The 22,135-nt window shown below is 45.1% G+C and overlaps 1 protein-coding gene across 3 annotated transcripts in view; it reads left to right on the plus strand.

The window, feature by feature from the left end:
* The window catches only part of LOC116845905 (mannosyl-oligosaccharide alpha-1,2-mannosidase IA-like), a 245,816-nt gene that overhangs the window by 15,949 nt on the left and 207,732 nt on the right, over positions 1-22,135 (plus strand). For 2 of the 3 annotated variants that reach the window (XM_032819140.1, XM_032819139.1), the window contains exon 1: positions 7,653-9,386. The exons of the other annotated variant lie outside the window; for it this stretch is intronic. The gene's annotated coding sequence lies outside the window, so the exon portion shown is untranslated. Of the gene's footprint in view, positions 1-7,652; positions 9,387-22,135 lie in introns of those variants that run through there. 3 annotated transcript variants of the gene reach the window in all.

Below are 22,135 nucleotides of genomic sequence, written 5' to 3' on the forward strand. Positions count from 1 at the left end.
TCTGTCTCTTCTCTCTCTCTCTCTCTCTCTCTCTCTCTCTCTCTCTCTCTCTCTCTCTCTCTCAATCTGACTTTTCAAACATCTGTATATTCGGAAAAATCAGTGTAATACAAATGTTTAATACAAATGGAAACGGAAATCGTATTTAATGCCTTTAAACGGCAAAAAAGACACAAAATGCTAGGCGAAGTTTCTAAAGAAGACTTCTCGGTAAAGCTAGTGAGTTAAATGAAATCAAGAGGAATCAATATACACTGAGAGAAAAAATATTTAAAAAATAGTAAATATTTATTTGATAGGTAGTAACAACATATATTTTTACTTATGCTTAATATAAAATATTTTTCAAATAAGAAAATATATACATTTTCATAAAACTTTGAGAAAATCTTAGTTTTTTATGAAAAAAGTAATTATTTATTTTATTTAAACAAAAAAATTATATTTTAGTAAATATATTAGTATCTACTATAAATAAATATTTATTAATTTTTAAATATTTTTACTAACATAATAGTAGAATTTAATAAAAAAAATAGTTTTTTTGACTATTATTTATAGTAATCATTTCGCTCTGTGATTATCGCTACAAGTATTAAACATTTTTTCTCAATGTAAAATCGGGAGCAACGCGAACATGTCTATCGTTGCCGACCTCGCCTAAGGGCGGCGGAAACCTCGTTACGGCCACCGACAGAGTTCTACCCCGTGAACTTAGCTGTTTCCTTCAATTATCTCGAACTGCAATGAGGTCATGTACCGTCTTATTCCACCCATTATCGCTCGCTCAATTATCTGCAACCCGAGATCTTCTAACGGTCTAGCGACAACGGCGCGCTAATCGTCGGCGAAGTCGCAGCGCAACTTTCGCAACAACGCAGAGTGTTCATTTGAATCCTTGATATCGGCCGCGAAACGCTCCGCGTCGACATTTTGATTCTACTTTTAGCCTTCATCTAACGCTTATTTTGATATTCTGAAACCTATAGTCTCTTCTGATTTTACTTAATCTATTAATTTTATTGAGAAGTTCTCTCTAAAACGTACAGATAGCATTTTCTGTGCGTTGTTTGATATTTAGAAACGTTGAATGAAATTTCACAGCTTCTATGTATGTTAAACATACACTGATCCTTCAGAATATACAGATGTTAGAAAGTTCCGGTCGAAAGTAGGACTAAAATTTCGACTCGGGGTGCCCCAGCCGCGGCACCACGAGCTCGCGAACAATTTACGCGAACTTGAACGACCGCCTTGGTTTCGCGAGCGGGGTACACGTGTGCGCAGCCCCGGCAAGTTTTTCGGCTGTGAACGAGAACTTTTGCACGACACGCTTCGCTTGTACGTTTAGGTAAACCACTTTACTCGTCAGGCTCGCGAACGTGACGCGAATAACAGGCGGTCTCATTCGGCGCAACTCACGCGGCAATCAAGACTTGGTTGAGGGCGCACGGTCGAGTAAATCCCGCGGTGTTTTCTTTTTACTTTTGCATGTATCAGATGTTCAAAGCTGGTTACGTGTCAAGTATTTCGTCATATTTTTCTTGTTATTTTTCATGTTTTTCTTTGTCACCTTTCCATTGTGTATTTTTGTTGAATCGTTTGTTAAACGGAAACGTCTTTATTGTACATCATTCGAGAGAGTCAGCAAATAATACCGAAAATATAAGGAATCCAATACCACCTAAATATTACAAACGGTTTGTGACGTGTATTTATACGCTAGTGAGAGAGCATGCGTCAACTTTGTGTTATTTTTGGGAGCCTTTAGAAGTCAGCTGCATATAACGCGCTATACGCGGTATATGCGGTCCGGTAGATCAATATGTACCCACACAGTGCTGATATAAAAGCCGTAACAAAATATTTGACAGAATATTTACATGCGCGCGCGATTAACTAATAAAGCCGTGACGTATAGGATAACAATTGTATATGCGTTTATTTATTTCCATACGATTGTTTCTCTCGCGACAGCCAGAAACGGCGCTTTGCATACGAGAAATACGATTAGTTGTTGATTTATCGAATCCATGTGTAGCCGAGCAAATCCCATAAGCGTTCAAAGTATACTCACGTCACAAATCGCCCACACGAAGAGATGAATTTTCAAATTGCGCCCGACGGATATTCGATATGAATGCGAATCTCCGATTCATATCGAGCTAGGAAATTGAGTTGCGGGCGTGTTATATATCTGCAGTCATTTCCTAATACTATCTCTATTCAGTGATTAGTATAAATTATTTAAGCGATTTGTCATTCTATTGAAGGAGTAGAATAATTTAAAAAATTTTCTTCTAAGCGAACATTGAGGAAAAAATCTGTTGATTCGTCGTCGGAATTGCATACGAAATTTCAAAATTTATAGTTATTTTTGGGTCGGGTTATATTTTTTGTAAAAAATGGTAGAGTGATAACATGCATATAAGATTATTATCACTAACATTATAGTAAAATGTAAAATTTGATTTAATAAAATGGTTTCTTTGATCATAACTTGTGATTAATTCTATGTGTCATTCACACTCACAAACATTAAATTTTTTTTTTCAATAAAAAAACTCGCGTGTAATTGGAAGTGATCAACTACTATAATATGTATTTTAACGGTAAAATTTATCCTTTGAAAGCGCAATAAATGAACATTTGCAGTAGACGATCGCAGTAATTTAACGATGCATATTTTCGAAGAATTAATTGCACATTCACGATAGTTAGTATTCATGGAGCTGTGCCATATTCTATCATTACTCGATTACTAACGAATGGCAAAATTAACGAAGTAAAACATCAATTTCCTCACACGCCGGCCGACATTCTCTCGTTTTCGCAGCGATTCGATACTGGGGGCATTAAAAAAGGGAGAAACGAAAGAGATGGTGAGAGATCCCGTGAGAGGTTCCATATTTCTATAGATTTTCGTTTACAGTCCACACACTTTACGTATCCGTTTCCCCCGCATCGTAATCGTATATCTATAAAGCGGTTCTCCACTGTTCCATCCTAAATAGATTTTCCGGGGATCGTAATATCCTATGAAAGTTTGATATAGGAATATCAGGTTTCTTGCAGTGCGCAGCGCCTCCGCCTGTGCAACGATTCTCATAAATCTCGGTGTCTAGAAGACGAGAATAGATATTTCGAAAATAGCGTTCCGATTGTACTAAATTCGCCGCGAATCTTTTCTCGTCGCGTCTCGCTTGTGCACTTCCTCGCCGTTTGCGATCGATACCGAGCTTCCTCCTCTCTTCTCTCCTTTCCTTTCGGCGATGGCAATTTTTCGAAATTTATGAAACATTCGTCGTCGGAATAGCATACGGTTCCCACGATATGGAATATCCCTTATACAAGGTTGAGAAAGAGAGATTGAAGAGAAAGAGAGAGAGAGAGAGGGAGGAAGAAAGGGAGTGAGTTTATAAAAACCGAACGTAGAAATTTCATTGTTCGCGCGATGAGTTTCTCGCTCGCCTCCGTACGTCTTGGTCTGCGAGCGAGACCGCGCTTTTTTATCGCTTGCATGTGGAAACGCGTTTCCGTGACATCGCGGAACTCGTAAAAGGGACACGCGCGCATCCAAACGCCTCAGGAGTTTTATTTTTTATCGCTTCGGCGCGGCAAGTGCACTGTAAATTGTGATTGCACTGCAGAAATGTAAACGTCGATCGCGGGGACGTGTTTGTCGTGTAATTTCGCGTCGACAAGTAGCACACGCGAGATATATCCGCGTTCACCCTCGCGCGACGTTCCTCTCCGGCACTTTTCACACTGAAAGCCGTCCCAAATGTTTTACAATTCACACATGATGTTGCAGCATCATTTAGATATCGTTCAGGCATCTTGACGCGTTCATGAAACGCGACGATGGGACGCAATTTAGATAGAGCCTCTCACACTCGCTGGTCCCCGTTGTTATAAATGTTCTTCCCGCAAGTTACATCACCCGCAAACTTCTCCCCCGACCCCCTCCCCCTTTGCCGCCGCAACTTCGCGTATGAAGCATAAATTCAGATTTGCGTCGCGCATCCCTTTATTCACAAATTACATTATTATCCCCCGCACAAATACCATTTGCGTCAGAAGTAAACGTAAACTCTCTTTTATCTTAATGCACGTTTCCGACAATAAGACGCGAGATCAACCCAGGTCCGTCTCGCTCTTGTGTGCGCGAACGCGCAGCCGGTAGGGAAATACGATGAGGTAGCAGCGGTTCGGGGTAGGGTGAGAGGAACGAGAGTGGAGGAGTCAAGGAGCAGGTTTGTAATTCATATTAGAGTCTCTGAGGACAAAGCAATCAAGTCGCCCAGAGCGAGCGGTTGTGGCGCGGACTCGCCTGGACTTCCGCGTCGAATTAAACTTACAGATCCGCCAGGCACACAAAGAGGCGAGAGAGCGGGCACGAAGACACGGCTGGTCTGGCTAGATGGGCAGGAGGGAGGGAGAAGAAGAGCGGGCGGGGTTGTCGGATCAAATGAAAGGAAAATATTGTATTTTTTATGAGGGTTCGCTCGGGGGACAGGTTTGGGAAAAAGCGGCGCGCGAGAACGACGAGACGCGATATAGACTCTCGAGCTAGAGCACAGGGAAGATGAAGAGCGAAGGGTCGTTGCCTGGGAAGAAGATCAAAGTTGGAATGCGCTTGCGGTTTACAAAAAGAGAAGGTTTTTCCGGCTGCTTTATTACGCCCAACCTTTTCAACAACGTCCCAGTCGTTGGGCTGCGGTCGCAATCAGGGCCTTAATGAAAATGTAAATCCATCAGCGTCCGTTCCGGGGGTCATCCGGATTCAGTAATCTCGTATATACTCGGTGGACTCATATTTGCTGCGTTTAACAATCCTTTTCTCGAACGATCGCGTGGCCGCAAGTGCACCGCCGCCGCCGCCGCAGTTCCGGGTAATTAAATTCCCCCATCGCGGAAAGTAAGCGTCGAAGAGAAAGGGAGAAAGCACGAGGCAGAGAAAGAGGAAAGAGAGCCACGCGCGGCTCTCGAAATTGCCGAACGCCCACGAACGCGGGCGCGATTTATGCGTGTAATAAAATTTCGCTCGAGTCTTTTTGGCGGGCGCGCGAGATTCCTCGAGGAATTTCAGCGAAAGATTAAAAGCGCGCACACGGTCGTGCACACCTCTCTTTCGTGGTTCATAAAGAATATCCGAGATACTTTCACGCCGCATGCCCTCTCACCTACTCCTCCGCCCTCCTCTCCGCCGTATGCGCGGAAAGAAGTTTCTTGCGATGAGACTAAGAAATGTATGAAAATGGGAATCTTAACGCGAGAAACAAGTTTTAGAAATTTTAGAACATAAACAATAAGATAGGATCATACATGATCCCAAAATTTTTTCGTTTTCTTTTCTTCTGCATATTAAAATTTGTATGGGGATAAACACAAGCTGCAATTTAACGAGAACAGATCTTATTGCGTAAAAATATTTTTTCGGTATAATATCTGAGTTTGGTGTGCCGCAAAGTTTCTCAATGGAAATTGCATTGAAAAATATATACCGAATGGGGGAATCTTCGTTGAGACCCCAGCTTGTCGTTTAAAGGGTTAATGAATATGCAAATCCGGCGGATCCTTGGTGGTATGCGGACTCAATAATCGCGCGACAGTCGGTATATTCAGCTGGAACAACGATGATCGTGGGTTACCGCGTTCTAATTTCGCAACGTGCAACTGCACGCGCCCTACGAGGCGGATATCCTCCTTTCTATAAAAAGAAAGAGGGTAGAAAACGGAAGATGCTCTCGATCGATCTTGAAACGTCAAGCGGGCCCTCCTCCCCGTTAACGTTGTGTCGTATAAACGCCGAGAACACGTCGGTCTTACGTACATATACACCGGCCCTTCTCTCTAGGGTTAATGATAGCCTTTCCGTACTATTATTAATGAACGACATACGTAAACATTCGCGTCGGATATAGCCGCACATAAAAGCAACCTGCATGGCGAACGCACGGCGAACGCACTGCGATATATCTCGGCGTCCTGGACGGGTCTTAATGAAGATATAATCGCGATGGTTATTAGATAGGCTCGCGTGCGCCTCGTTATTAGATCGAAGTTCGGCAGGCTGAGGAGTTAACTAGGTTCTGATGAACCTCCGCGCGCGGTGTATGTCGGATGCGCGCACGTACTACGCGCGTTTCCCTTCGTTACCGCCGACGAGCCCGCTCGTCGAGAAGGCCCGGGGAACGCGAACAGGGCCACGAAAATCTCCGGTCTGGCGTGAAAATGATTCCCATCACGCACGTGCCGTCGCCGTGCCCGTTTTAAATCCGGCGCGAAGCTGCTCGTGCAGCCGCGGTAATTGACGACTATCGTGCATGAAGACGACGTACGGTTGCGCAACGTTGCTGGAAACGAATTGGGAATGACGTAATTCGTGCGCGCGCGTTATCGCTGTCTTCATTTCCCCGGCTTTCAGATCTGGATCATAGATTCCGCTCCCTTTAACCGTCATCGTGCGTGCTACTTGCGGCAGTAGTCGATAAGTAGTATTCACTTGTAATCCTTTAATTAATGCATTTTATAAATCATATGTATCGTGGGATCAAAGACATGAAGTTTGTTCTTTATAGGCTGCGTTTTCTAGATCATATTTATAATATTATTTCTGTTTTTCTCTTCTTTCCCTGCCGTTAATTATCAAATATTTATTTCATTTTTTAAGCGCAAACAGCGCAATTTAGAGCAACTATAAGGAACAAACCTACGATCGTCGGTTAGGATCTACCGGTCAATCAGCTGATTGAAGTAAATCACATCGTATAATATCGCGATCAATGACTCTATTTAATAACTATGTATTAAAAAAATATTGCAAAGTTACTGAAAATTAGAGATTGTAATAGCTTTATTTTCCGTATCAAAACGTATAGTATATGTACCACATATACAATACAGTTAAATAACAACATGCTTATACTTTAACATTTTAATATGTATACTTTTATATTTTTATTATTTCATATTTTATTTCTGATTTTAAAACTTTTATCTTTGAATCATATTGAAACTTCGCATACATTTTGAATATTCAAAATGCACTTATAGAAGAAGTGAGATACTAGTGATTATTTTTCAATTATTTTTCAATTATTTTTTCCTCTACTAGAGATGGCAATGTCATATTTCCATAGCAACACGGTTTAAAATAACAGCAGCGTAACGCCAAATGACGTTTTAATGACACATTAATGACATCTCTATAACGTCAATAATCATTATAACGTCATTACATTTACTGAACTGACATTTCAGAGTGGAATGACTGTTGATTCAGACTCTGAATCAATGTAAAATTGCCTGCCATTACTTTCAGACGCAATATAGATTAATCTCTAATTTTTTCCAAAATTTTCTTCTTATTTTTGGGCAATGCGCCCGAGTGCTGCCGACGCAATTACGACGAGTCCAACTTCGTTCCTTCGGAGCGGGTATATCGCGGGAATATCGCAGAAATATCGCGCTCCACTGCAGTCTCGGATCCCAGGTCGAGACCGCGGTGTCATCGGGACTGGAGTGTCGTCAGGACTGGAGTGGAGTGTCGGGCCGCGCTCAGCGGCGGATAGACGGGCGCTTCGTGACGCCTCGGGTCCATTCGGCTGGCGAGCGGAGCAGCCGAAGTCGACCGACTGAAGTCGGTCGCAGTCAGTCGTTCGAATCGCGAGCCGCGCGTCAGTGCTCCAGCGGACGCGATCGCGCGCGTACGTGTCGTCCCGCAGCCTCTTCCCAACCGTCGTCATCCGGCGAGATTGCTCGTACCGTCGCGGAGAAGAACGCGATCGTGTGGCCGAGACGGGTGCATTCGAGTGCTAATTGAGAGAAAGAGAGAGAGAGAGAGTGTGGTGCATGTGAGTGCGAGGGGAGAAGAAATCGTGCAAGTGGCATCCGTTGGTTTGCGGTGGAAGAAAGGGGCGAGTGTGCGAACGAGCGAGCGAGCGAGCGAGCGCAGCGCAGAACGGAGCGGAAACGAGTGCGACGTGAAGTTGTCCCGTGACATACCGAGCGTTCCCGGCGTTCCTCGCGAGCTAGCGTCGTTTCCCCGAGCGCGAGGAGCTCTTTCCCGTGGAATCCGAGAGGCAGACCTGTGCTGTGTCCGGTGCGGCCTCGCGACCGCAACCTTGTCGCGACGACAATCGACGTGATATCGTCCGAAGAGGAGCCGAAGGTCGGAACGTGTGAGAGTGATCGTTCGCATTCTCTCCTCTTTCGCCACTGGCGTTTGTTCCGAAAAGGGCATCGTCGCTCGGGGCTCGCCGCTATAAAATCGTGAGTCGCTACCTGATAGTGTGATGTACTCAGTGCGCGCCATTCACGGCCGTCTCGTCGGCACACCCGCGTGAATTCCACGCCGACAATCGAATACGTGAATCGTGTGCTACGTGGCGGACGGAGTGCGCGCGTGTTCGCGCCCCCAGTCGAGCATTTCTCGTCGTTCACTGGCCGGTTCACTGTCACACGCACGACATCCCGCGTATCACGCTCCGTCGCTCACGGCTCGCGTTTTCAATCAAGTTGCGCGTTGTTTTTCCCGCACACCGCCAGGGCGTAGACAGGAACGCGGCGAGAGGAATATCACGTCGATTATCGACAATTATCGCCATTGTTATAAGCTCGGATTGGAACCCGTGAGCACAATCGGACGCTAACGTGTTCCAGTTTCCTGAGCTGACGCGGCGCAGAGAGGGTGAGTGAGAGAGAGAGAGAGAGAGAGCCATCGATAATAATCGACTGGCAGATCGAGAACGTGCGCGCACCCAAGCTCGACTTTTGCCGGCCCGTCGTGGCGAGCATGCAACAGCCTCGTATGTGACCTTTTGAAACGCAATCTGCACGGCCGGAATCGCGCGATCGTGTCAGGGGCGGTCGTCCACGACACAACTACTGCCGCTGCTGCTGTTGCATCGGCGATCGAAGCTTGGCGCACGCGAAGCTCCCGAGGATTCGTCGCTGGTCGTCGCAACAGAGCGAGACTCGTCTCGAAAAACGGCCTGACGAGCTTCCAGATAAGAATAACAGCCGGCGATAATTCGTGCGGACACGCCGATCGTCGACCTCACCGCTCCGTATCGCGTCATACATATTTTAACGCGATTAGCGCGCACTCGATAATCGCCGCTCGTTTCGTCGATACCAACTCCGGACAGGATTACTGGATACGCACGGGAGAGCTAAACTCCAGCGGGAAACGACTGCGATTGGATACATATATATATACATATATATAGAGAGAGATCGATTTTGCGTCGAACGAGAGAGCGCAATACTTGGACATCTTATCGGATACTGCCCATCGTTCTGTGATAAAACCTGTGATATCCTGAGATTTCAGCGGGATCGTCGAGAGAGGACATCTCTTCCTTCGTCCCCGGAAATCGGTAAGAAATGAGGTCTCGAATCACCGGTTCCGTCGCGATAAGGTGAAACGCAGTCGCGCGCGAAAGCTCGTCATCGGTTATTGCGTGCTGACTGTCTTTCGTCGCGAGCTGCTGGAGAACGACGACTATTGTCGTTGTCACATTGTTGCACCGCGTCTGTCGCTCCGAGATGCTTGCGAATCTGCTCTCTCGGAGCAAACGCATAATTTCTCGAGGCGTATATTCGCCGAGAAGCACTTGTTCTGCGCGTGGTATTTTTGACTGTTTTTCATCTTAATACCGTATCGTTGTCCGCAATCCGATCGTCAAAGCGTTACGAATGAAATCGCCGAGCGAATATCCCGTCAAAGGGCGCGCGGAAGCTCCGCGAGCAGCAACGAAATTGCGAGGCTGATCCACCATCGATTCGCGAGCGCACGTCGCGTCCAAAAAGAAAGCAAATGAGATATATGCGGGCGATTTTTCGGTTCAACGCAACTGAGAAACGAATGAGCACGGAAATTTCCCGGTCGCCAGACCGGCGAAACTCCGCTTTTCCCCGCACACGGCGATTTTCTCTGTGCGAGCTCATTAGATTTTAATTCGAAAACGCTGCGAAAAAGGATAAATCGTCGTTGGTTGACTACCCTGTGCGCAAAGCCTGACGTCGCCACTTGATGGAATGAGACATGAGAACATTTTGCCTCAAAAATTACCGAAATAATTTCCCGAATTACGATTTATCTTCTTAAGTACTGTATCTGCTTAAAACGCTGCGAATACATCTCCATATTTAAACACTTCTTAAAAGTCCGCGATATTAAAAATTCGCATAATCTGCAATAATTTATGTTTGGCAACTTGGACGAAAGTTTCCGATGACAATATGTATAATAACGCTGTTTAAATACAATGCGCCGTATTATCTTAATTAGTTAACAGATCCAATATTGCTTTATCTTCTGAGCGCTATGACTTAAAATTATTCTAGTAGTTCTGAGATATTTCGTTCTGGGATATTTCGTTAGTTAAATATTTGTGTACACGTTACGTGCAGTATATATGATTTACCATCGAATATTTATTTAAACGGTACAGTGAAAGGTAGCCAATTTTTGGTCGCCTTTATATTTCACTATGACGCGTTCACTATCTTTCTCAGAAATAGATCTTAGGGAAGAACAGAGCCAAATGAGAAATCTTAGAAGTGACGCTCCAATTTCTTCTTTCATACTCGGCGTTTCGAATTTTTCTCGTGACAGAAAGCGCGAACTTTTTCATTTCACAAGTACTCGATATTACACAAGTGGAATCGATCGTGGAAGGGAACATAAATTATTTGGCCATCAACTCGATGCCTCGCACGAAACAGCCGTCCCGAGTCCAGAGTTGCGATTTCTGGTCGCGAATTTCAGTCAAGGAACACCTTCACGACACGTGAGGGTGCCGCTGGAAGCCGACGACCCCGTAGAAGGTTGACCAAGGCCGTTCAGGTCTATTTATAGTGCGGCGGTAACAAGGTAGTCATTTGCGAGGAATCGTGTTTTCATGGATGTCAAATCCATGTTGAAGATATATCTATGTATTCCAAGAATCTCTTGACATTCTCGAAACCTTTCTCACGCAGGTTTTCCTTAGCTCGCGTCATTATACTCTTTTTCGAAAGGTGAATTTGCAAAGATGATACTTAAGCACGCGCTGAGAGAAAAAAAATGGTTGATCTAAAGAAAATTATTTCTGGTCCCAACTATATTTTTATGTATTTATGTATTTAATATATTTTTTGGTTTCTAACTTAAAAATGATAGTAGTAATATGCATGTCATCACTAATTATAATAGAATTTAATTACATAAAAAATGTTTTTCTTACCATAATTTGTAGTAACTATTTTTCTATGTGATAGTCTCAAATACCAAACATTTTTTTCTCATTGTGCGAATAGTATTGTCGGTATTCCGTCGAATTGACATTCATTAGTTTGTTACGGTAAAAATGAAATTGGAAGCTTAAAGATAAAAGAATAAAACTCGTTCACGGGACCGAGACATGTAAGCGGAACACAGTTTTTATCCAGTATCTAACGCGAGATAATTGCGTACATCGATAAATTCTTTATCTGACCATTTTAGCAGACGAAGAGGAAGAGAGAGAGATTAAGGCAGAAAAACAGAGAGCTATCGTGATATCCGCCACTCGATGTTCGATACATAATTTTAGAGAATGTCGACGGCTCCGATGAATGTTAATTGAACGGAATGCCAATTTATTTATTGCATTTATTTCATTTGTTCGTTATCATCATCTTTCACACTCACGCCGGCAGTTACAAATTATAATTAATATCCAAACAAATTATAATTAGCGATAAATAATTTAATAATGAAATAACAATTTATCAAAATTTTACGCGCACTTCCGCGCAGAACTTAATAATTGCCAGTGGCGACGCGGTAGAATTGTATTGCGATCGATCGAAATTCCATTTGCGCTCGGTTTTTCGCGATCTCTCCGTGATGTGATGTCGCGTGGAAAATAATCCTTGTCCACGGGACGCGACATTTTTCGCGAGGTCGAGGACGTCCGTCGTCGCGGGAGAATATCACGGTCGGTCCAATTCAAGGAGCGACCTTTACAATCGGCCTTACGAGCCCTTACAAGGCATTTATCACAACCTTAGAGCCTTTCGACACTCGTTTCGTCGCGGCGAGACGTGTCGCCCGCGCTGCGGAAGTTCCGCGTCGCGCTCGTAATTCGGCATTTATCGGTCGTTCTCCCAGGAGCGCGCGCGTTTCTATTCACGATGGGAAACGGGGAAAGAACCAGGTCGCTCGCGCGTGGCGAATATGAAAGTCTAATGCGCGAGGATTGGTACCCGTACCTTTCGCCGGATCGTCGCGTGAAAAAAAAAGAGAGGCAGAGAGGAGCACAAAATTGTAGCGGCACAATTGGGGAGAGGGGCGGCTCGTAAATCTAGCGCACGGTTTTAAAACGGGCCGTCGTGACGCGGGGATAGCGGCGACGACGGGGGAAAAAAGCGAGGAAGACGTCGCGCACTAAATGGTGAACCCGGCTCGTCGCGATGCCGTCGTGCATATTCCATACTTGTCCAAATTCGCGAAGCGGATAGTCGGCGGCACTACGCGCTGCGCCGGTAAAGCGGGAATGATACGAAACCCACTTTGCATTATGCGAAGTGCGCGCAATGGGACGGGAGCTTTTAAAACTGTATACATTGAAAAAGTTCCCACTGCGGTGAGTCAGTCCGAAAATTTAAATTGCACTTTTGTACAGCGTCGCGCGCCTTTATACCGGCCGCCGCCTCGCCAGTCGTCTGTTTCTCGCTATATCTCTTTTTCTGCTGCTCTTCTCTCTCTTTCTCTCTCTCTCTCTTTCTCTCCCTGTCTCCGTTCCTTCGTGTTAGGCCGATATGCATTATGCAGGGAGTTACCTCGATAGCTGCAATCAAGGTAGAGAGGCACGATGGTTGGTTGGCCGTTTCGGGAAAGCGAGTAAACTGTCGCGCGAGGAAATAAAGAGAGAGAGTGAAAGAGAGCAAAAGCGTCGCGACGAAAAGCTACGCTACCGTCGCGACGACCCGGCAGCATCGCGAGATCTCACGCCACGTCAGAGGGTCGCCTCACCCGGGTGTGATATTAGCATGCTTGAAAAAATAACGAGCAGGCCCGCGAGGTGTGTTTGAAAGCGGCAGACGAAGCCACGCACGAAGTATCTTTCTCTCTCTCTCCCTTTCTCTCTCTTTTTCTTTCTCTCTCTCTTCTACCCCTGCCTGCTATGAAAACTTATACTAGCAACTACTCGCTCGGAGTAAACCGACGAAACATTTATGAGGATAGACGTTTCTGACTGGGGCTTTTCTGCGAGTTGCTCGCTCCGCAGTTTCGCGTGATTCGAGTTAAAGACACACACGTTCGCGAGAAAGTGGAGTACATCCTCGCTCCCCGTGGATTTGTCGAGCGTTCTCGACGCGAAATTGCGGGATCTCGAATGAAAATTCTATAATTTGGTCTTCTCGCGCTCTCTCTTCCTCCGATCGTAAGAGAGGAGAGGGAGGAGGAAGGGCATCGTCCGATCGCTGCGCGACGATCGGATCGGCTTTTAACCGCTGTTTAACCGTTGTCCCCGGCAATCACGCTAAATGGCCATACCAGCGCGAACCGTTGGCACGCGAAAGGTCAACGTGGATCATCGCGTAATGTATTCTGCTGCTGCTGCTGCTGCTGCTGCCTCACGTCGCGAAAGCGCTAGTTGATTTTACGCGTCCGTCGTCGTCGCGTCGTTCAAATCCCGTACGCTGTTTGCACAGCCGATTCACGTTCGGAACTGTCATTTGCAAACTCCACGGTGTACGTGGACTACGTGTCGCACAGACGCGAGGTATTTGCACCGCGCGGCCGTGAGTCGCGTCATAGATAAGGCCGTCCGGTGTTCACGCACCCGCGCGATAAGAGGTGGCAAGTGTTCGACGAGTCTGTCAAGATTGGTCCGCTGACATTCCCTCGCAGTAATTTCAGCAATTCAATGACGTATTAATGATGCACTCATGACATACCATTGACGTTAGAGACATCATTAATACACTGTGAGAGAAAGAAAAAATTATTATTTGTCAGCAGAATTACCTTCGGAGCCAACTGTATTTTTTTTTATTGTTCTAACAGGAAAGTAGTAGTGCTTTCTGAGAGGAGAAATATCTAAAAAAGAAGAAATATTCATTAGATGGGAAACTAATAACATATTTACTTGTACTAATATACGTACTTTTTTATTGAAAAAAATTTCTTTCAGATGGAAAAATATTTTTCTAAAACTATCGCTTTATGAAATAGGAAAAGTGGACTTGTTTTATTCAAACAAAAGAATTAGTATAAAGAGAGCTAAGTACAGAACTAAATATTATCCACTGAATAAATTTTTCCGATATTTGTATCTCTCAGAATGTAGCGATATGCACACAAGAAGTTATCATCGCTAACATTACAGTAATACTACAGTAGCACTACAAAAATGGTTCTCTTGACTGTAATCCTTTTATTATATCGATCCTTTTATTATATCGATCACAATTACAAATATCGGACACTTTAATCTCAGTATACGTTATCTACCGTTACCTAGTTACTTGAGATAATCGTATCTCGCTCGATACTGTCACCGATCTCTCAGTGCGATGACACTCAATGGCCGCGAAAGATTTTTCGTTGAGTGTGGTTTGCGCAAATGTTTGCCACGCGACCTGGCCGAGTTTGCTCCCGGAGCATTGGGAACACCCCGACGTCGGTATGCGATCCCGCGATTTGTCCGCGTCTTCTGATATAGCGTGGAATAAGCGACCGGGACCCTTTGCATTCTGCGCGCGCGTGCGAAATGCCATTCACCGAATGCACCTGGAGGAAACGCGGAATGCAAACGGTCGGAAATCGCGCGACTGTCGTCGTCGTCGTCGTTGTCGTCACGGGACGACAACGACGATCTGCGAACTTGTTCCCGCGAGTGTTACTCCGTTGAATATGGACGTGCAGCGAAACGCTGCGACACGAGACAAGGCGGGACGAAGTGAGACGATGCGAGACACTACGCGACGACGTGCAATGTCGACGCGGCGCGACGCGACGTGATGCAGCGCCGCGAGTCACGTGACGTACAGTCTGAATGATCCGTTCAAAGGCGAATTGCCATTCATGTGTCGTATCGCGAACGTATGTGCGTACTATCTGAGAGACGTAAAGAGGCGGGTCGTAAATAGATCGCAGTCTTTACCTTGACCGTAGGAGCGCGCGGATGCTGCGTTTCTGGCACGGCTACGTGTGCGCTCTTTGTGCGGCCACGAGAGGCGAGGACACGACGCATTGTTATTCTTAGTAACTGCCGAGAAAACGGAGAGGAATTTTAACGGCGATCAAAGCGCGAGAAGAGAGGTTCTTCTTTCATCCTTTCAGCTTATATCGCCGGCGCGCTGGCACACTTTCCTCCCGTTTGTTTCTTTCCTCTCGTCTTCCCTCGCCTCGGCCCCCGTCTCCGTCATTCTCTATTTACCGGTTATGCAATTACCCGCGAGAATTATGATTCTCGTTATCGCTTTTCGGTAGAAGTACCGCACAGGCCCGCTGTCATTTATCACTCTTAGTTCATTTGCTAGCAACATGCAAAAAGGATATTCAAAGATTGATGGTCCCGCGGAGCAATACCTCGTGGACGTCCGAGAGATTAACGGCTCGGTAACTGATAAGTGAGCCACTTCTGATAATCACGGCCGGGGCCCGGTGATTAAACTTGGGTGGGGCGAGGATTTCTTTAACTTACGAAACTTGTTACCCTCTCATCGGCATTTAGATCGAGATCTTATCGATGGTCCCGATAAGAGAGTTGTCCTCTTGGAGAGGATTTACGGCTGCTTAAAGTCACCGATTAATCGTATGCGTGGGATTGCGACTGTCCGAAATCGACATTCGCGGATACTCGATTCCATCTGGGTGAACTTTTCCAATCATACCCTCTACATCCTCGCGACCGGGTCGGCGGACGAGCGACGAGAGGAATTACGACGTACGTAATGAAAGTTCACCGAAGGAACTTCCATCTTCTCCGGGTTGATCTAGGCGAGTACGTTTTTATGTCTTTTCCCTCCCTTTCCCCCTCGGGATGATCCTTCGTATCTAAAAGAATATGCGAGAGAGTCTGGCCGATCTTTGCCGGCTGCGTGAGACACGAACGAGTCGTAGAATCGCGTATACTGTACTTCCCAACTCGATCGGTGCTCGAAATTGCTTGTATTTTCGAAGCGATCTTCGAAGTCTACATCTAATTTCTTCCCCTTGCTGCGCTCAGCCCGGCAACTTCATAAGACCCGCGGCACTCTCATTATATGTTTGATTTCATTATAGCTATTCAAATCACATTATAACGATCTCGTTATTCCCTAATTTTTTAAACTAGCCTTTTATATGGAGATAATTTTATAAGGAAAATTGCTATAGGACTTTGTAACCGAGAAATAGATCGACATTCTGTAATAATTTGCTCTATATTTTCATTTCATACGTGTTACTTATATCTTAGGAACTGTATTGAAACACTCGCTATGTTTCTACCAAAATTTATTATGTTTCTTAGCAAGAAAACCTTATTCATAGCCTCTTCCTGAACTACTAAACATGTAGCAAAATTGAGACGAATTTATATGAAAAAAAAATTATAATATATTTTGTCCGCGTTATTTCTACATAATATTGTGCATTTCTATTTACGCTACCAACATATTTATATTTTCGTAATTGCAACGATAGAACACTAGTCTCAGTAAGAACTTTTTAGAAATCGGCCAAGGTCCCGCGGGTCTTATGAAACTGACGGCCCTGAGACTAAGCGCCGCGAGAATCAGTCGCTAAAGAGGCAAGAAGCAAAAAATAATCATAGACTTCGAGAATCGCCTCGAAATTACAATTGAACGCTGCATTGTCGATGAAAGTTATGCCAAGAATGACAATGAACAAAATCGTTGGGAGTAATTAAATATTTATGCGGTGTAGTGCACGCCATATGAATGGCACGTCCGAAAAATATCTGCGGAATATCCGGCACGCGTGATCTATAATTAGATTTACGTAATTGCGTTTGCGCGGAGTGCACTCTATTCGCGTGTCTTTCCTTCATCATATCGTGCGCGAGATGAAGTCCCCGGGTAGAAAAAGAGAGAGAGAGAGAGAGGGAGAGAGAGAGAAGCGTAGTCGCAATACCGACGAGCCCGGCAAATCCGGCCGTTTTTGCTCGTCTAAGACCACACTGGCTGCGCGGTTCCTTCGCCTTCCCTAAAAACTTTTCTCTCGTCCTGTCAGGATGATTTATCGACGTATTGGCAGGTGAATATATGCGGCGCGATCGATCGTTCCGCGAATCACTTGCACTGCATTCTCGTGCAGGCTGCTTCGTGCAATCAGCATCGCTTCGCGGGCGCCTTGACGAGCGATTCGTCATTTAAGCCGGCTTTCACCCCGAGCCAGCTGACAGTTTCGTTACGATTAATTCCAATAGCCGAATACCACGAGCCCGACTTTTCCTTCTTCCTCTTCCTTTTCTCGGCTTTTTCATCGAATGAAGCAAATGCAGCTTCCTGCCGATGTTCGTTTTTATCATCGGTATAATTCGATTATCAACCGGCGATTTTAACCGCGTTTTATGAGCGAGTAAGTTGCCAAATCTCATTGGAAATACATATGGTGGGCGCGAGAATTCAGTTTGTTGACGCAAATGTTATAAATATTTTCCTTCCTCTCTGATTTTTTTTTATTTCTTTTTCGAGATCTTTGATAGAAAAATAAAAACAAGTGACAGGTGGGATCTCAAACGGGGGTTTCCTTCTCTCTTAAAGTAAGTCAGTGAAGGGACCGTTTCACTGATGATCAATGAGTATTCAGTGATTTTCAACAAAAGACACTCCCACTTGACTGCTCCATATTATATCTCGCTGATTGTGACCAGTGAAAGTAAGATTTCACTGCAAAATCTATAACTCACTTTGTTGTGCGTTATATCAGATCCAACTTTTTGGATTTGTGACGATAATGTTAACAGTTTTACCATTTCTTACGTGCAATGACACTGTCTGTGTTTATGAAGTGCATCAATAACGTGAAATAGTCGCTATTATATTAAATTATATTATATTAAATGACCCTTTCGGCGAGATTTTCACTGTGACTGCAATGCCATACTTGCAACTGAACTATCGGTCGTAAGTATAGCATTTCAGTGAGAAATAGAGTGGAATTCTACTCGAGAGAGCGGTCCTTCTCAACCTACGACCTTATTTCCCGAAACATTCGTCGAGCGGGTAGCTTATTTTTTGCGCGGTATCTATTTTTAGTGGACGCACTGATAAGGAATAACTCGGTGGCTTGACACGCGTATCATAACGGCACTTTTATCGGCCGGAATTGTTCGGGCTCATTGTACCTCATAACAATGTCAGCTTTTCCGCCGGTCCATTGTCGTCATGGACCAAAGTGCATCCTATCGCATCGCCAAGTTCGAGAAGTGGGCCATCGAAGCCCCAAAGCATCGCGGCCTCATATCTTCGCGGAGCGAGTGAATCGGGTCACCGATCGCAAGGTTACGTCTTCCCTAGGCTCTACTCCTAACGGGGCCAAACTCCGCGCGTTCGGCGTTCGCGGCACGGTATAACGCGTGATCGTTCCATCCGGTTTAACGACTGTTTACAGCGGAGAGACGGTCGAGTCGCACTCAATTACATCGCGTCGCGCCTTAATCAGTCGAAGCAGGAATTCGTCGCGACGAGGGAAAGGGTTTTACTCGCGCGAGTGCGCGCGTACTCGGACAGAGCACTTCTTGCTGCATGCCTGCCGTGCGGGACCGACGCGGGGAGTTTGCTTTTATTGGAATATCGCTCGGAAGCGGCCGATAAATTTTCCCATGGATTTTCTATCGCGGCCACGTCGCTGTTTCTCGGTGATAACGTGAGCGCTCCGCGAGATATCTCGTCTACGTGGTAGGGGAAGGGGGGCGGGGAAATTTTTATCGGGTAATTGATCGCGCGAAGATGTAAGAATATTCCACGCAGACGATTCTCTCTGTCTTTCTCGGCTCGCGCGAGAACGATACGCTCTGTGCTCGACACTGTAGTAAAGAATGCTCTCACGGGGTAAAAGCTGCTCTTTCCACGCGCCATTCTTCACCCACCTCCTACCCCTCTTCTTCCTCCTCCCTCCTAACGAGAGATACGGTGCTTTACAGCGCGGCGCGCCGTTTCTAGCGTCAGCGCGGGGTCAACTAGTTTACGTAACGAAAAGAAAATGTTAAGCTGCGCCCGTGCCATTCGTCTGTCGAACTCGTCGTCGCGTTTACCCGCTCTCTGTATTTACCCGGCCAAGTTTCCGAGGAAGCGTCGGCGAGATGTCGTAATTAAAGAGACTCAAAATTAACCCGTCGGGATTATTAGGTTGGCTCCGCGGCGCATAAAATTGCACATTTCACTCTCTCCCCTCTCTCTCCCTATCCCGCTCTCTTTTCGCTTTCTTCTTTCTCCCCTTTTTCTTGTTTCGTTTTCGCCGGTTATCTTGACGGCAATTGCGAGTTATTCAGCGGTGTGTCTAAATTTTTTTGTAAGTACCGCAAGTGACTCCGTTATTAAAATGCGCAATTCTATCTCGTCGTAACACATCGCGATAAAACGCGAAATAAAAAGCCGTACTTGCAATACACCTTGATGGCGCATCGAATAAAAAGGGTGCATTTACAAATTACTCACTTGAAAATCTCCCGGCGGGAATGCGCCACGCGGCGAGAGTCGTGTTTTTTCTTTGTTTTGCGCCGGAATATCGTGTAACGAGGATGTGTCGCGAAATGACTGAAATGGCGTGTTACTTCCGCGGTAAATCGAGCGCTCGTTTTATCCGATTTAACGTGCAAATGCGACGCTCGCATTTTTCTTCGCCGCGGGAGCAAATACTGAACGAGCGAGCGCACCAACCAACGAACGAACGAATGTTAGGCAAGAAATTGCGCCCCGAGATGGATAGTCACGTTCACATTGTACATCGAATAAACACCGTCTCCCGGCCTTCCTCTTCCCGTCCAGAGTGCATACATAATAATAAAAACCGCGGAAAAAAGATTGTATTTCGCGCACGTCGCACTCGTCCCGTGAGCTTTCGCATTAAGCCCGAGAGCGCCCGGATTCGAGCGATAAATATTTAAAGACGCATCGCCGCGACCGTGATATATTAATTCAAGAAACAAGCTACCTGATTATATTAATTCAAAAAGAAGCTACCTGAAGCACCTTAGAAATTATTCCGCGGCCAAGTTTATTAAGTACAGCGGAGACTCTCGCGGGCTGTATTAAAATTCACGGGCATCTCGGGAGGCCGGCGGGAGAGGAAACTGGCAGCGAGGGAGAGAGGAGTCTCATGGCGTTAGCGATTTGTTTTCCTACTTTCATAACAGGTGCGTTTACTCGGCATGTATTATGCAAAATCTCGCGCGACGCTGCACTTTGTCCAATTAAGTTCCACTGATCCCCCCGGCCCGCTCTTCACCTCGCGCGCGTCGAAGCGGATAAAAGTCGAAAAGACCGTTTGAAGAGAGTCCGCGTAGTAATAGTAGTGGTAGCTATCGTTTCGTAACTTCTTTTTCACGAGTGGAAGTTAATACTTCGCTGACACGAACGCAGCAAAAGGAAAGAAAGGAAAAAAAAACATAAAGAAGGAGACACCAGCGAAATCATGGCCATTAAACTCGCAAAAAATTTTGGCGTTTTGTCAACTATACGAGAGTCGGAATTGAATTTCGAATCGAATTTAAAATTGGAATTACGACTACTGCAAATACGCAAGGGACGCTTAATGAAAGCTCGTATGCGTCTCGATTTCGATACGTGAATACCGATGACGACTGCATGCATGTGTGTATATGTGTGTGTGGTGAAGGTGCTTTAGAAATTTTGTAGATCATCGAGGAGCAATTGCGACACAAATGAGGAGGGGAAATTAGGAATGTGCTCATATCGTGGCTTTATTTCTTAGCGAAATTACTATCTTTTTTCGCGTCATCTGCTGAAGGACTCTCGCCCAAGCAGTAAAATGCTAATCACCTTACGTATCACGACTTCCGCACTGAAAGGTGCACGAAGTGTCGAGGCAGGCGACCCTCTTCGTCGTATGTATATTCATACGACTCTCGCCCCTGTCCGCTTTATTTCCGTTTTACTCTTTACGCCACACGTTATCCTTCCAGTAGTTTCATTTTTATTGCTCCTTGTTGCGCTATTATACCTGAATGAAACTAAAGAACGAATAATTTAAGATTAGCAGCTGGATTATACGATTTTTCTAGAAATTTGTAAAGCAATTTATTACATTAAGCATGTTTATTATATCAAGCACAATTTCATCTCGAATAAATGCGAATTGACTTTCTCATGAAAGTGTGAAATATTTTCGGAAATCTCTGATTGTAAAATATCAAGGATCAAATGAGACGTCTCATTTCTGTCTTGCCACAATTTTATAGCAGAAATTGAAATTAGAAACTAAAATATGTGTGCTATTTAAAAAATTGCTTTTTTTAACGAAATATACTATGTTTCTTAGCAAAATAAATTTCATTGATAGTCTATTTCTATGTGCTACTAGAAACAATAAAATTGAGAATATTTATGAGAAAAAACTGTAATATTTTCTCCGTATAATGATCCATTAACAGATAATTTCGCATCACAGTTCAGGTAATTCATTTTCTCAAGGCTGAGAAGGCTTCTCCATACTGATGGAGAAAAAAATAGAGAACGTTTCAAAATATCCTCGATTAAGGTCGAGAAAAGATTGTCTTTTCAGAATACGCCGCGATTGCACCGCAATCGGATCAATGCTTTTAGCCAGAAATAAAACTCACGGCATACGCTCAAAATAAGATCAAATTAGACCGAGCGAGTTAAACGAGTCCAATTAGACGTTTCCGCAATTTTATATTCCGTCGATTCAATTGATGTGCCGGGGAATCCAATAATGATTTTACGCGATCTGAATTGCCGCGCGCACGCCGGGTGGGGGAACATCGCGGAAGAACGATCTCGTCGATGTCTACCTCTCTAGTTCTGCGTTTCCTATTCCGTGGATCCCTGGAATTCTTGGTATTCGCGCCATGAATGCGGCTGCCTTCCTACTATCTGTCTCGTCGATTTGCGCTCGGTTCTAACCTCGTCTATCGGCCAGAATTCATCCCTTTCATTTCGC

The sequence above is a fragment of the Odontomachus brunneus genome, unplaced genomic scaffold (assembly GCF_010583005.1).
Source record: "Odontomachus brunneus isolate Ranch 3 - 2012 unplaced genomic scaffold, Obru_v1 Obru_scaffold_059, whole genome shotgun sequence".
Classification (NCBI taxonomy): domain Eukaryota; kingdom Metazoa; phylum Arthropoda; class Insecta; order Hymenoptera; family Formicidae; genus Odontomachus; species Odontomachus brunneus.